Source organism: Chrysochloris asiatica, unplaced genomic scaffold (assembly GCF_000296735.1).
Source record: "Chrysochloris asiatica unplaced genomic scaffold, ChrAsi1.0 scaffold00181, whole genome shotgun sequence".
NCBI lineage: Eukaryota > Metazoa > Chordata > Mammalia > Afrosoricida > Chrysochloridae > Chrysochloris > Chrysochloris asiatica.
The window spans coordinates 4,516,760-4,533,483 of NW_006408699.1; positions in this window are offsets into that span (position 1 = coordinate 4,516,760).

Genomic DNA, 16,724 nt, shown 5'->3' on the forward strand with positions numbered 1-16,724 from the left:
ATCGAAAGCCTTTGCGTAGTCAATAAAGCACAGGTAAACATCCTTCTGATATTCTCTGCTTTCAGCCAAGATCCATCGGACATCAGCAATGATAAATATGTAATAAAACTATATAATATATACCATAAATTGATCCACTACGGGGGGTGAGGGGGGATTGAGCAATACTTTATTATTGTTATTCCTTTCCACATCTGTATTCGTGCCCCTTTGTAATGTTACTGTGCTGTTCTTCCCAGGAAGAATCAAAGATTCCATCTCTTGAATCTGGGGCTGGATTAGCAATTGCTTTGATAACAATGTGGCAGATGCGACTCTGTGTAACATCTACTGCTAACCCTTAAAAGGACTTGCAACTTTTTAGAAACCCTGAGGAAATCTAGGATAACCATTTAAACCTCTGAGATTTAGGATGGCTTTTTACATAATTGACAACTAATGCTGAATGATATATTCTTCAAAGCAGAAGATGGGGATAAGGAAAAATAACTCAGTTACTGATAAGAGTTTTAAGATCAAAAACTTTACTTTTATGTACTGAATTATTCTATAAGTGTATTGTTGCTATATTATTGATCTCTTTATTATGCTCTATACTATCAAGCAGGTGTTACTACAAATATAAAGAACAAGAAGTTGACCTCCAATCCAGGCTACAATCTAAAAGGAAAGACAAAAGAAATGAATGAACAGATACAATAGAACAAGCTTGAGATAAACAAGAATCTAAACACTCAAATACAGAGAGCAGATGTTCAGAGAAGACTTTCAATAAGCATGCAAAAATGGGGAAACTTGGAATGGTAAAGCAGGAGGACCCATGTGGGGAAAAGCCCACCCTCAATGTATTAATGATTCTTATTAGATTTTCCCCCCCAAAAAATTAGTGTGGTGCTTAGTAGATTTCTAACAATCTCCCTAGACTTTTGTTTTATATAATTTGCAATTAAGGGTATGATAAGTCATATCAAACCTCAAGCTGTTTAAATAAAAGATTTGTTTTTATCATTAGCTTTTCATATCAAATGCTCATGTTAACAAAGATTAAAGACTAATGAAATTACTAGCACAGCACATATGGGGATTTGAAAATGTGGTAATTGAGATGTGAATTACTTGAGGCAATAAAAATAAAGTACAAATTGTTTAATTTAGGACTTGAACATTTAGTAATATTTATAAGGTCTTAAAAATGGGAAAGGTATACAATTCGATAACATCCTTGCTAATCTACAGAGTAGTTTTCACTTTACCTCATGACACTGGTTTTTCTTTTTACATGAACTAGCTAAATGATTTTTCAGTGTCAGAGATTTACATAGGTAGGCTAGCAGATAAAAACCTAGAAGTGTTGCAACAGACTTCTACTTAAAATATAAATTAATTTCTAATTTTAAGAATTCAATTTAAATTTGTTTCAAATTTCTCAGAGTGTGCTTCATGAACCAGTACCAGGACCTCACAAATAAGATTTCTATCATTAGTAAACCTGGAATGCGCTGCTGAAGGTGTTTCTTCAGGAAAACTCTTAAGAATCTGGTTACTAAAAGTGTGGCTATGGAACAGCTGCACTGCCAGCACTTTGGAACTGGTACAAAATGCAGAATACCAAACATATGGAATCAGTATTCGTGTAAATAAGATTCCCATGTTAAGGTGTACACCATCAAGATGGAGAATTTAGAGAACCTGGAAGATTGATGTATTCTATACAAACGAAAGCTAGTTCATCTCATCTAACCTACCACCTGTTGGCCAGTTTATTGCACTGTGGTGACTTGGATGTTGCTATGATGCTGAAGACTATGCCAAATATGGTGGGAAAGCTCACCATCATCAGTCAAAGCAAGGCCAGGAGTCGACTGTGGATCAGACCATCAATTGCTTGTATGCAAGTTCAGGCTAAAGCTGAAAAAAATTAAAACAAGAGCCAAAAATATGGTCTTGAACATATTCCACATGAATTTACAGACCATCTCAAGAACAGATTTGGTGTATATTAGACTCTAATGACCAAAGATCAGAAAAGCTGTGGAATGACATAAAAAATATCATACAGAAGAAAGCAAAGGGTCATTAAAAAGACAGGAATTAAAGAAAGACCAAAATGGATGACAGAAGATACTCTGAAACTTGCTGCAGTGTAGAGATACTAAAGCAAATGGAAGAAATGAGGAGGTAAAAGAGGTAAAGAGTACATTTCAAAGGGCAGCTCCAGAAGACAAAGTATTATAATGAAATCTGCAAAGACCTGGAGTTAGAAAACCAAAAGGAAAGAACTAGCTCAGCATTTCTCAAGCTGAAAGAACTGAAGAAAAAATTCAAGACTTGACTTACAATATTGAATGATGAAGAAAGCATTAAAAGAAGATGGAAGGTAATATAGAGCCACTGTGGGAAAAAAAAAGGAGGGGGGCAATGTTCAACCTTTTCAAAAGGTAGCATAGGTTCAAGAACCAGTAGTACTAAAGGAAGAAGTCCAAGTTGCACTGAAGGCCACTGGCAAGAATAAAAGGTCCCAGAATTGATGGAATACAAATTGAAGCCTTTCAGTAAATTACTGAAACACTGGAGGTACTCACTAACCTATGCCAAGAAATTTGGAATACAACTTACTTGACCAACAATGGGAAGAGATCCATTATCTGTGCCCATTCCAAAGAAAGGTGACCCAACTGAATGCAGAAATAATTGAACAATATCATTACATCATGTGCAAGTAAAACTTTGTTGAAGCTAATTAAAATAATGTGCACCAAAAGGGAACTGTCAGGAATTCAAGCCAGATTCAAAAGAGAGCATTGCTGACATCAGGTAGACCTTGGCTGAAAGCAAAGAATACTGGAAAGATGTTTACTTGTGATTTGTTGGCTATGCTAAGGCCTGACCTTGTGGATCATGGTAAATTATGGAAAAAATTGTGAAGACTGGGTATTCCAGAACACTCGACTGTGCTCATGAGGAACCTGTACATAGACCAAAAGGCAGTCATTCAAACATAGCAAATGGATACTGAATGGTTTAAAATCAGGAAAGTTCCGTGCTAGGGCTATATTCATTCACCATATTTACTCAATCTGAATTCTGAGCAAATAATCTGAGATGCTGGATTATATGAAATATAATGTGGCATCAGGTTTAGAGGAAGACACATTAACAATCTGTGATAAGTAGATGACACCACCTTGCTTGCTGGAAGTGAAGAAACAGGACTTCAAATACTTACTGGTGAAGATCCGAGACTACAGTCTTCACTATGGATTGCACCTCAATGTAAAGAAAACAAAAATTCTCACAACTGACCAATCAATAACATCAAGATAAACAAAAGAATTCACAAAGTTCTTAGAAACAAATGAGAATGAAAACACAACATACCAAAACCTTTGAGACACAGTGAAAGCAGTCCTCAGAGAAGTTTCTTGCACACATCCAAAAAGAAGAAAAAACCAAAATCAACACATTAACAACATCTCCAACAACTAGAAACAGACCAGCAAAGTAAACCTACAGTCAACAGAAGAAAGGAAATAATAAAGATGAGAGCAGAAATAAAGGAGATAGAAAACAGAAAAACTATAGAAAGAATCAACAGGACAAGCTGGTTCTTTGAAAGAATTAAGAAAATCTACAAACCATTGGCAAACCTAACAAAAGAAAAGAGGGAGAAGACACAAATAACACACATAAGAAATCACCTGGGTGATGTCACAACAGAACCAATAGAAATACAAAAGGATAATAAAAGAATGTTATAAAGAGTTATACTCGAATACATTTGAAAACCTAGAGGAGATGGATATATTTTTAAAAAAGCACGACTTACCTAGACTTACAAAGTGAAGTAGAAAACTTGAACAGACCTATAACAAAGGAAGAAATTGATCAGGTCATTCAGGTCCAGATGGCTTCACTGGTGAGTTTCACCAAACATTCAGGGAAAAGCTGTGTCACCAATTCTACTCAAATTATTCCAGAATATAGAAGAGGGTGGAAAACTCCTTAATACATTCTATGAAGCAAGCATAGAAACCAGAGAAGGACAATTCTAAGAAGGAAGATTATAGACCAATATCCCTCATGATCATAAATGCAAAAAATCTCAACAAAATCCTAGCCAACAGAATCCAACATCACATCAAAAAAATAATACATCAAGACCAGATGGGACTTATACCAGGGATGCAAGGATGGTTCAACATCAGAAAAACAATCAAGTGTAATCTGCTATATAAATAAGAAAAAGGAAAAGATCCTTTCCTTTTTGATTATCATATCAATTGATGCATAAAAGGCATTTGACAAAACCCAACATCCATTCCTGATAAAAACAAAGTAGGAACTGAAGGGAAATTCCTCAACTTAATTAAGAGCATATATACAGAAACAACAGCTAACATCACTCTTAATGGAGAGAAACAAAAAGCGTTCCCCTTGTGAACAGGTACCACACAAGGATGCTCTTTATCACCACTCCTATTCAGTATTGTGGTTATGAATCGGGCTGTGAACCTTAAGGTGAGCGGTTCGAAACTACCAGCCGCTCCACGGGAGAAAGATGAGGCTTTCTACTCCCGTAAAGATTTACACCCTTGGAAACCCTGTACAGGGTCGCTATGGGTCGGAACCGACTCGATGGCACTTAACAACAACAACATTCAGTATTGTGCTGGAAGTCTTAGCCAGAGCGGTAAGGCAAGATAGAGAAATTAAAGGCATGCAAATTGGCAAAGCGGAAGTAAAAGTCTATTTGCAGATGATATGATCCTATACATAGAAAACCCCAAAGACTCAGCAAAAATAAAACAAAAAAACTACTGGAACTCATTGGAAGATTCAGCAAAGTGGCAGGTTACAAGATTAACATACAAAAATCAGTTGGATTCCTCTATACTAATAATGACAACACTGAAAAGGAAATTAGAAAAGTAATACCATTTACAATAGCCACCCAAAGGAAGAAATATTTAGGAATAAATGTAACCAGAGAAACAAAGGACCTATACAAAGAAAACTACAAAACACTAGTACAAGAAACCAAAAAAAAACTTACAAAACTGGAAGACTATACCATGCTCCTGGATAGTGAGACTTAACATTGTGAAAATGTCAATACTGCCCAAAGCAATCTACACATGTAATGCAATCCCAAACCAGATTCCAATGACATTCTTTAGAGAGATGGTAAAAACAATTACAAACTTTATATGGATAGGAAAGAGACCCAGGATAAGCAAAGCAGTGCTTAAGAAGAAAAAAGTTGGAGACTTCTCACTCCCTGATTTCAAAATTTACTACATGGCTATAGTAGTCAAAACAGCCTGGTACTGGTACAATGAAAGATACATAGATCCATGGAATAGAATTGAGAACCCAGAAATTAACCCATTCACATACAGCCAAAGTTACACTGAGTGGAGAAGACACTGTCTCTTCAACAGATGGTGCTGGTAGAACTGGAACTCAGTATGCAAAAGACTGAAACAAGACCTTTACCTCATGTCATATATAAAGACCAACTCAGCATGGATTAAAGACCTAAATGTCTTTAGTCACAAAAGGACAAATCCCAGAATTATAAAGGTCATCAATGAAAAAAATAGGGACAAATTAAAGGGCTCTAATCCTGGAAACATACAGACTACAAAACATTGTGAAAATTACACAAACAAAAGAAGACAAAATAGATGACTGGGACATTCTTAAAATTAGAAACTTCTGTGCATCAAAAGTTTCACTGAAAGAGTGAAAAGGGAGCCCACAGAATAGGAAAAAAAAATTTTTTTGCAATGACATATCAGACAAGGGACTAATTTCTAAAATCTATAGGAAACTACAATACCTCTACAAGAAAGACAAGTAACCCAATTAAAAACTGGGCACAGGAAATGAACAGACGCTTCACCATAGAAGACATTAGGGCAGCCGACAAACATGAGGAAATGTTCATGATCATTAGCGACTGCTATATTTGTTAAGTGCCCTCAAGTAGATTCAGGCCCATAGTGACCCTGTAAAGGGTTTCTGAGGAGCAGCTGGTGAGCTTGAACCACTGACCTTAGAGAGATGCAAATCAAAACAACAATGAGAGATCATCTCACACCAGCAATAACAGCAAAAAAAGTTCAAAAATGCAAAGGATAATAAATGCTGGTGAGGATGTCGAGAAGCTGGGACCCTCCTACATTGCTGGTGGGAATGCAAAAGGGTCCAACTGCTCTGGAAAACAGTATGGCACTTCCTCAGAGAGTTGGAAATAGAAATACCATATGATCTAGCAATTCCTCTAATTGGTATATATCCACAAGAAATATAGGCCATAACACAAGTAGATAATGCACATCAATGTTCATAGCAGTACTATTCACAACAGCAAAAAGATGTGGAGAAAGCCTACGTGGCCATCAATGGAAGAATGGATAAACAAACTTTGGTACATACACACAACGGAATATTATGCTACCTTGAACAATAACAAGGAAGCTGCAGCCACCGCATAACATGGATGAATCTTGAGGACATTATGCTGAGTGAAATTATTCAGTCACAAAAGGACAAATATTGCATAAGACTATTATTGTAAACGTTTAATAAAAGATACCCATACTAAAATAAAATTAAAAAGGTACAAGAGAAAATACTGAAGCTGTCAAAGTCTTCATTTTGCTTGGAACCTCAATCAAAATCATGGAAGTAGTAGTCCAGAAATCAATGTATTGGACTAGGCAAATCTGCTGCACAGAAACTCTTTCAAGTGTTTAATAGCAAAGATACCAATTTGAGGACTAAGGTGCACTTAACCCAAGTCAGAGTATTTTCAATTGTCTCTGAAAGTTGGATGATGAATAAGGAAGAACGCTGAAAAATCGATAGTTGAGTTATGGTGCTAGAGATGAATACTAAAAGTACATTGAACTGCCAGAAGAGAAGTAAAGCCAGAATGCTCCATAGAAACAAGGATTGCATGACTTCCGTCTTTCAATCAGACATGTTATCACAAAGGACATGTTATCTCCAGTCCCTGGAAAAAGACATATGCTTGGTAAAGTGGAGTGAGTGCCAGCAAAAAGAGGAAGACCCCCAACAAGATGTACTGGTACAATGGCAGCAACAGTGGGCTGAAGTGTAACAATAACTGTGAGGATGGCACAGGCTGGCAGTGTTTTGTTCTGTTGCGCAAGAATCTGTATGAGGTAACGCTAACTTGATGGCACCTAACAACAAAAACAACCAAACACTTTTCGCACCTAGTAGACCACAGACTCTTTTCTGAGAACTATCTAGTTACATTCTGAGGAACACACTTTGGTAAATCCAGCAATATGATTATCATTATCATGAGTAAGCAAATAAAGCTAAAAAGAGGTATTGTTCTATATTTCACAATTTAAATTTGGCTCTCCCCAGACTTGTAATGATATCAACATATTAGAAAGAATTACGGATTCAATACTTTTCAGAAAATGGGCTAGAAAAATGTAAGTTCTTTCCAACATAGATTCCTGACAACAAAATAAAGCATGAAATTGTAGTCTGGTTGTACGTTTCTTGGAAACGTTTAAGTTTTTAAATGAAAGAATAAATTATTTTCCAGAAAAAGAATTATGTTCCAGGCCCGATGTGAGTTTTAGTTATTTTTTTCATGCTCGTCTCATGAACTTTCATGTAGAAACACACTAGATATATGGAGTACACCGGCACTTTGGTTGGGTATATTAACTTCCTACTTAGGGCATAACACAATTTGTTTAAAACGCATCCAATTTACAACAGATGCTAAAATACTAAAAGTGATTTATTGAAACTCCCAGTTAAATGAAATCTCAAGTTCTGAATAAGAATATCATCAACATCATTAATTTTACACACAGTTACAACGGTCTTAAATAATGTTGAATGCATCTAATAATTTTTAATTTAAGTTGATCTTCAGAATTAAAAGTGAAACCCAAGATAAAAGAAACATCTAAAATAAAGTACTGTAGATAAACAATTGCAACAATCTTCTTTAGCAAGTTAATTAGGGGAATGATGGTTATCTTTCAGTCTCCTTCATTCAGTTTACATTTTATAATCATTTGTCGGAATTCCTTCTCAGGCATTTCCAAGGACTGCCCTCCTTCCAGAATGGAGTCCAGGTCTACCTCTTGGTCATGTGTCTCAGACATTTTATCTTGTTTCTGGACATGTGCTTATATGGTCATCTCCTTTTGCTTCTTGGACATGTTTAGTGTTTATCTGTGGCCTTAATACTTAATTGAGTGTGTGTGCTTTGGTATTTTTTATGCTTTCTAATTGTTACCAGGTAGATGTGAGCCAAAATATGACCTTGAATTTATCCCACCTGAATTTAGAGATCATCTGAAGAAACGATTTGATGAATTAAACACTAAAGACAGAAGACCAGAAGAGTTGTGGATGACATCAAGAACATCATACATGAAGAGAACAAAAAGTCATTAAGAAGACAAGAAAGAAGGAAAAGTCAGAAGAGACTCTGAAACTTGCTTTCCAGCACAGAGAAGATAAAGCAAATGGAAGAATTGAAGAGGTCCAAGAGCTGAACAGAGAATACCAAAGATCAGCTTGAGAAGATAAAACCAAATACTATAATAAAATATGCAATGATTTAGAGTTGGATAACCAAATGGGAAGAACACGGTCAGCATTTCTCAAGCTGGGGGAACTAAAGAAAAAATTCAAGCCTCGACTTTCGTTATTGAAAGATTCTCTGGGCAAATTATTGAATGATGCAGAGGGCATCAAGAAAAGATGGAAGGAATACACAGAGTCATTGCATCAAAAGGAAATGGTTAATGTTCAACCATTTCAAGAGGTACCATAGGAACAAGAGCCAATGATACTCAGGGAGGAAGTCCAAAATGCATAGAAAGAATTGGCAAAGAACAAGGCACCAGGAATTGATGGAATAAAAATTGAAATCTTTCAAGAAAATGAGGCGGCACAGGTGGCACTCACTCATCTCTGCCAAGAAATTTGGAAGACAACTATCTGGCCGACTGATTGGAAGAGATTCGTATTTGTGCCCATTCCAAAGAGAGGTGACCCAACGGAATGCGGAAATCATCGGACAATCTCTCTGATATCTCAAGCGAGTAAAGTTTTGCTCAAGGTAATACAGAAACGGCTACAATCATACATTGACAGAGAACTTCAAGAGGTTCAAGCTGGATTCAGAAGAGGCCATGGAACGAGAGATATCATTGCAGATGTCCGATGGATCTTGGCTGAAAGCAGAGAATATCAGAAGGATGTTTATCTATGCTTTATTGACTACGCGAAGGCTTTCGATCCCGTGGATCATGACAAGCTATGGACAACATTGAGAAGTATAATATTCCAGAACACTTAATTGTACTTCTGAGAAATCTGTACCTAGACCAAGAAGCAGTTGTTCGAACAGAACATGGCACCATTACATAACTGGCAAACTCCTAGTAATCACGGCACAGACAGGCTGACACATAACTTTAACCATCACAGCCAACATTACTCTCACCTAGCACCCTGTGTTTCATTATGGCCAGACGTACATTGTTAATGCACAAAATAGTCAGACAGTAGTTGTAAATAGCTGTAAATGTGAAACGTCAGAAGATGAGATCTTTGATAAGTTAGGAGTTGTAGCATGTCGTGGATGTGGTTCTGACTTAATAGTGACCCTTACAGAGTTTCTGAGGCTATAAATCTTTATGGGAGAAGAAAGTCTCATCTCTCTCCCAAGGGATGGCTGGTGGGTTCAAATTAATGACCTTGAAGTTAGCAGCCCAATGAATAACCCACTTTGCCACCAAATTTGGACTTGTTAAGTACTGTCAATTTGGTTCTGACCCATAGTGACTCTGTATAGGGTTTCTGAAAAGGATATGAACTATCAACTTAGTAGTCCAATGCTTATTCTATCTATAGTGCTACACCAGGATTCCATATTTTTTTAAAAAAACAAACACTATAATCCAGAAAACTCCAAAACAGATAGGAAAGTTAATATGATCTATAAGGCATAATTTTTGCCAGAATTGGAGACGGGGACAGTTAGTAGGAAGCATAAGAAAAGAAACCCAGACACTAGCACTGTCCAGAAAGCCAGAAAGTGAGATTACCACAAGACCTTCTCTAGAACATCCTAGTAGGGTAAAACTGAGGACAGGCTCAGAATTACAGTGATTTCAGAGCTCTGTAATGTGATTTTGGGAGGTATTGTCTATTTCAAGCAGCCTTGGTGGCACATTGGTTAAATGCCTGGCTACTAACTGAATGGTAGATACTTTGAAACTGTCAGTTGCTCTGCAGAGGAAAGGTGGAAAGATGTTTGCTCCTGTCAAGATTTACAGCATTAGAAACCCTATGGGGCAGTTCTGCCCTGTCTTATAGAGTCATTATGGGTCAAAATCAACTCCGTGGCAATGGGTTTGGTCTTTGTCTTTATCTCTAGTGGATGTGCGGGTTATATGCCGGGGAGTCGGTTCCGACTCATAGTGACCCTGTAACAGGGTTTCCGAGGCTGTAAATCTTTACGGGAACAGAAAGCCTCATCTTCTCCCGTGGAACAGCTGGTAATTTCAAACTGCTGACCTTGTGGCTCACAGTCTGATTCATAACCACTACACTACCAGAGCTCCTTGTATCTCTAGTAGTCCCAAGATACTGAAACAGTTGAGCACTTGGCTATTAACCAAAAGGCTGGCAGTCCAAATCAACCCAGAGGTACCTCCGAAGAATGACGTGGCGATCTACTTTTAAAAGGTCACAACACTGAAAATCCAACTTGATGGCAACTGGGGTTTTTTTTAATGTTTTATGGTGAATTATGTGATAGTTTACATGGGAGAACATTAGCTTTACATTCATCCTATCTTACATCGTTACACTGCCATGGTTACAATCCCCTCCATTCATCATCAACCAACCAAAGGGTTGGGCAAGCCTGCCCGATTGTCAGCACACAGCCCCTCTCCCTCTCTGGGTCTAAAGTCTCCAGCTGCTCCACCTCTGGCATCACTGCTTCTCTGGGTAGGTTCTTGCTCCCCGCTCTTCTCCCTTGATGGTCCCAGAGACCTCGCTCCTAGACTGAAAAGTTAATCACTCCCCTGCTTGCTACAAAACGTCTCCCTTTACATTTCCAACCCTCACAATCAGTCCTGATAACAATTATTAACTATTGTATCACAAGAGACCTATCCGCATTTCCTTTCATCAGCCCGCCTAGACAGGTTGGATACTACTCAGTGGAGATTCTACCTTCCTCCACACACTCTGGATCTAGGTTCTCTCTTGAAAGCTTGTAAGCCAGTCACTTCTTGCCTTTGTAGCCCCCTTCCCCCACCCCCACTTTGGGTAGCCAATGTCCAAGTTGCCCATCCCTGGCTACTCTGTGTATGGAAGGGGTGGCAATGATCCTCACTGTAAAGATTTGTTCCTCTTTTTTGAGCTACTGCATATCCATAGGTGTAGGTCAAGTTCATCAAATTGTATCAAATTACTCTTTTTTTCCTCTTCTTTCTTCTTCTAGTTGAGCTCTGATCATCCAGTCATTGAAGCCAGGTCAAGTGGGTATTATCTGCAAGTGTGGGTGTTCTTGTGCATATGCCCTCTCTTCTTATTAGGCGGACACTTCACTCTCTACTCTAGTCCTCTGTAGCTATGTCACTGACTCTGGACCCAAGAGTCCCCAGGTCTTGCAACACTGCTGGCCAACCAGGTGTCCACCTTGGTTCACAGGAGACTACTGAATGTCATAGGCCTTAGTACACAGCTTCACTGCTGTTTTTCCCTCACTTCCCCTTATCGGTGATGAACGTGGTCACCAATCAGAGCATGTATTCCCACTGGGTTTGCTCTGAGGGGACCTGACCACCTGCCTGTACGTCCTGGGTGGTTTGCTTTTTGTTTGTTTGTCTATGTCACTAGTTGCTTTCCTCAGACAACAATCCAGCTGGGTAGTCACCCATTCAAATAGAAAACGGTCTGTCACCATGATTAGCATACATCTATTCGTCATGCTAAAACATGATGAATACAGAAACCTACATGCTTATTAAAAAACTGGGTATGGCTAAAAGTGATAGAATAAATGTTCCATGTATACGGCACATCACATCTAGACAATCAGATCTGTTCTGACTGATATGACTGCCTAAGAATATTTTCCACGCCAACCATTTCTCAAATCTCACCTACTATTGCTGTGTGGTCACTGTGCATGTATACTGCATTACAACCACGTGCAAGGTAATTAAACCTTTTTCTCTGAATATTCACTCACCTACGTCAAATTTTAAAGCCATGCTTTAATTTAGGAATCTCATTCAAGTCTAATCATTTGCTAAAGATTTTTGCTGTTACAAAGCAATCAATTTAAATTTTATTTAAAATATCAAAAAAAAAATTTAGTATCAAAACCAAGAACCAGGAAAATATAGCTCAGGATTCCATATACAATATCCACAAAATATCTAGGCAATTATCTCTATTCTACACTTTTTAAAATAAAACCTGTCCTCATTAAATTAAACAGCACTTTCTGTCTACTCTTGTCAGTACAAGAACACAGATGAACAACTTAGAACTGTCTTCAAATTTGCAGTAAAGAATCCCAATGACTTCTGTACAGACAAGGTATCTTATAACATTTTTTAAGAATGACATAAAACTCACATCATACCATTTCTACTAGCTTTAATACTGCCCATATTTTTATGACTAAACGTGTTTTCTTTTAAAAAAAAAAAAAACTTTTTTAAGCATCCAATGATACTGATTCAGAATAGAATATGTTGTATTTCTGGATACACCTACCTTACATAAACAATTTAAATGGCATGAGGCAGCCAATTGAAAGGTACAGCTTTTCTGTATGAAAGCTTGTACAAATACAAAACTGAAAAACAGAAATGTGTCATTTTGAATATGTCTTTCAAACCAGTCTTTCTGGCATATACAATTTGCCACTACTTTTTAGTCAGAAATTCAACCAAGTGACATAGTTAATGGAACAATATTCTTCAGATATACAAGAAAAGTGTTATCATTCAAATAAAACTGTGCATCTCACATTAACCAAAAGCATGTCTTTGATTAACATATCGTTTATATAAAATACAGCATGCCAGCCTAAAGGACTTGGGAAAGGATCTGTGAGGACTGGTAACCGAGTCTGAGAGGACCCTGGTGTGGGTTTTACAGACTTTGCCATGTCCTCTTTTGCCTACATCTTGGCCAGCCTCCTTCATCATACCACTGCAGCTCATGGAGACCTTCCCTCACCACTCTTGAATGTTTCGTAATGACTGGATTAGAGCTGGACTTTGAAGGATGAAGAGTGGTGGGTGATCCAGGGATGCTGAAAGAAGTAGTACTCAACACTCAAGAAATGAGTGAAAGAAAATTCAGTGGAAAATTGGAGAGGTTCCTTCTGTATCTGCGTGTCCCCAAATTGTAGCATTCTCACTCTTCTCACAGCTGAGGCCTTCAATCAGCCATGTGCAGCTAAGGGAGTAGAATCCATCCCTTCATGCTGTTCCTCTTAGAGCTCCAGTTTTGTCTTTTCTACTGACTTCAAAGCACAGCCACTCTACTTCCCATCATTTGAAATCCATAAGCAAGTATAAAACCAAGTTCACTGCCTCACTGTTTACTTCTATGCACACACACTTTATAAAACTATCCTGAGAAGCATACTCGGCAATGTCAATACATGTTTCATCCTAAAGAAGACATTCCTCAATGTCTTTTGAAGCTGCCTTTAAAAAAAAAAAGTCACCCCCGCCTTCCAGTATAACCAATCAAGTTAAAGTCTTATCAACACAAGTGTTCATATTTACCCATTTGCTGTTCAAAAAACTCACTTATCTATTTAGATTTTAGCTACACAATGATCCCTATAAGTATTTTCTGTGGTGTCTAATAGATGTGCTGGGACATTCAATAAATGCTTGCTGACAAAACTGGCTTTACTCTATGAGGAACTGAAAATAGAAGCTGTTACTATACTAATGCAGTTACTGAAAAATGTTTAATATATTAGCTCACTCATATTCAGAGACAAAGAGCCCTAAACAAACCTGCTTCCTATAAGAAGCCTTTTGTTCATAAATTGGCACTAAATACGACAGAAAGAATCCAATTTCATTTTCAATCTTCTTAGTTAGCTAACTTGTTTCTTTTTAGGTGAAGATTTTGAGTTCCTTAAAAGAAGAAAGGAAGAATTTAAGAAAATAAACCACAAGTCCAGGAAAACTACATTCCAATTAATGAGATCATACACCCTAAGTTACATGTGGTCACACTGGTATATCTAAATTCTCAGCTGAAAACCTAGTATATATCTATGTCATTGTCTTTGTTTAGTGCCGTCAAGTTGGTTCCAACTCACAGCGACCCTGTATAGGCTTTCCATGGAGTGGCTGGTGAGCTTGAACTGCCGCCATTATGACTCAAACCAACTTTGCATTCCAGTGTATAAACCCAGAGCACCACACCAGTACCTATATCTAACTAGTGTAAATTTTATAAGACCCCATAAATTGGAGAATTACTGGTAAATATGCTACAGTTGTTGTCAAAGTCTTGATTATGTCAATACATTGAAACATCACCAGTTCAGATTAAATGAGCAAGAAAATGAAAAGAATTCTCACAGAATTCAGACTGTACCTGCTGAGACTGGAGGAATCCTTGAATCTACCATTAAGAAAAATTTTAAGCTGTGAAGTAAAATGATCCCCCAAAGCCATCTTAAAACTAAACAACTGTTTGGCTAAATGACTAAGGAATCTTTGTCATGCCTATTGTATTCCTTCCACGAATTCTCTACTTGAGATCAGTTGTTAAAAGGAACTCTAAAACGTAAATAAAAATGTTATAGGGCAGCAATGATAAATCAACGATGGTGAAGCAAAATGATGATCAACCATGAAGAATGCAAGCAGTGGTTCTGAATTGTACATGCTGATATTGATGAATGAGTGCACATTCTGCTGTGTATATTTTCAGAAAATTAAAATGTTTAAAAATTTAAATGAAAAAAACTAAATTAATATATTCTATACATTAAAGACATACCTTTGATTGCTGCTAATAAAAAAAATATATAGGTTATTTGCACTGTGCTTTAATTTTTTTAAAAGTGCATTTGGTGATTCCAAAACTGTGGTATCTAGAGTGCAAATCAAACTGAATTGATTAGAATCTAATATAAGAAAATTTCAAATGATAAATATGTTGAGTCTATAATGTGAAATTATATGGGCTCGTTTTCACATCATTTTAATTCTTGAATTGAAGAAACCTTATCCTTATTACTCTGAAGATCATACAATGTGAGTTGAAGTTCACGGATACATTGCTAGGGATAGGTTCAAATTTCTCAAAGATAATGAAGAGCACATCAGTAACTACTTGAGCAATGCCCTCTAAAAGGTGGAACGTTCACCAACAAAGTATGACATTACAGAGTATAAATAAGTAACGACAAATAAATATTTAGAACCCTGCAGTGCAAAGAAAGAGAACACATGTTAGACAGCTTTCCACAGCCACTTCGGAATGTCTTATAATTAAAGTAATGATATGAATATAAGCTGTTGATGCCTATTCAGCCTCTTAGAATTATAAAGTCTGTATTTAAAGTACCATCCGTCCACAAGGGAACATGTACATTCATAACTCCGAAAAATTACAGCAATATATATAATTTTAAACATCAAAGGTACCATGATAAATAAAGGATATTTAAACTTAATGTTTGGTGAAGATGGAGCAAGGTGGCACTTTGATGGGGAAGAAAAATAAACTGAAAAGGCAATCTGCTCACTGTATAGCCCAGAAATTCTTTCCTCGTTTTGTGTGCCTACTACCAACACTAGTTTGGCGTTGCAGGATAATGCGCTGTACTGCAAAGCCAGTTTAAAACATAGATTGGCAGTTCAAGCTCACCAGCGCTCCTTAGAAATCCTAGAGGGAGTCACTGTGGGTCAGAACCAACTCAACGACACTTAACAACAACTACCAATACTGAATAGTTCTGGTGTGGCAATGTAGGATAAGCACTGGACTGCTAATCACAAGGTCAGCAGTTCAAGGTCACCAGCCGGTCCTCAGAAACCCTATACAGGTTGCTATGGGTCAGAACCAACTCAACAGCACTTAACAATAACAACTACCAATACTGAGTCCTCGTGTAACAATGTAGGATAAGCACTGGGGTGCAAATCACAATCTCAGTGGTTCAAATCCACGAGCTGCTTCTACAGGGTCACTATAAGTTACAAGAAACTTGACAGCACTTAACAACACTATTAATGCTAAGGAGTCCTAGTTGTTGTTGTTGTTGTTAAGTGCCATTGAGTCAATTCCGACCTATAGCCACCCTGTATAGGGTTTCCAAGGAGCAACAGGTGAGCTTAAACCGCCGACCTTGCAGTTCCAACAGTGTAGTGGATTACATGTTGGCTTGCTAACTACAAGGTCAGCAGTTAGAATCTACCAGCTTTTTCTAAGTGAGAAATATGAGGGTTTCTGCTTCCATGAAGATTTACATCCTCAGAAACCCTGAATTGGAATTGAGTCGATGGCACACAATCACCACCACCACTACAAATACTACTACATTGAGAGCAGCTGTATCTCTCAGTATAAATTTTATACCAATATATCCATTACAAACTATTACAAAACTCACACTGAAATTGTCAACGGGCATT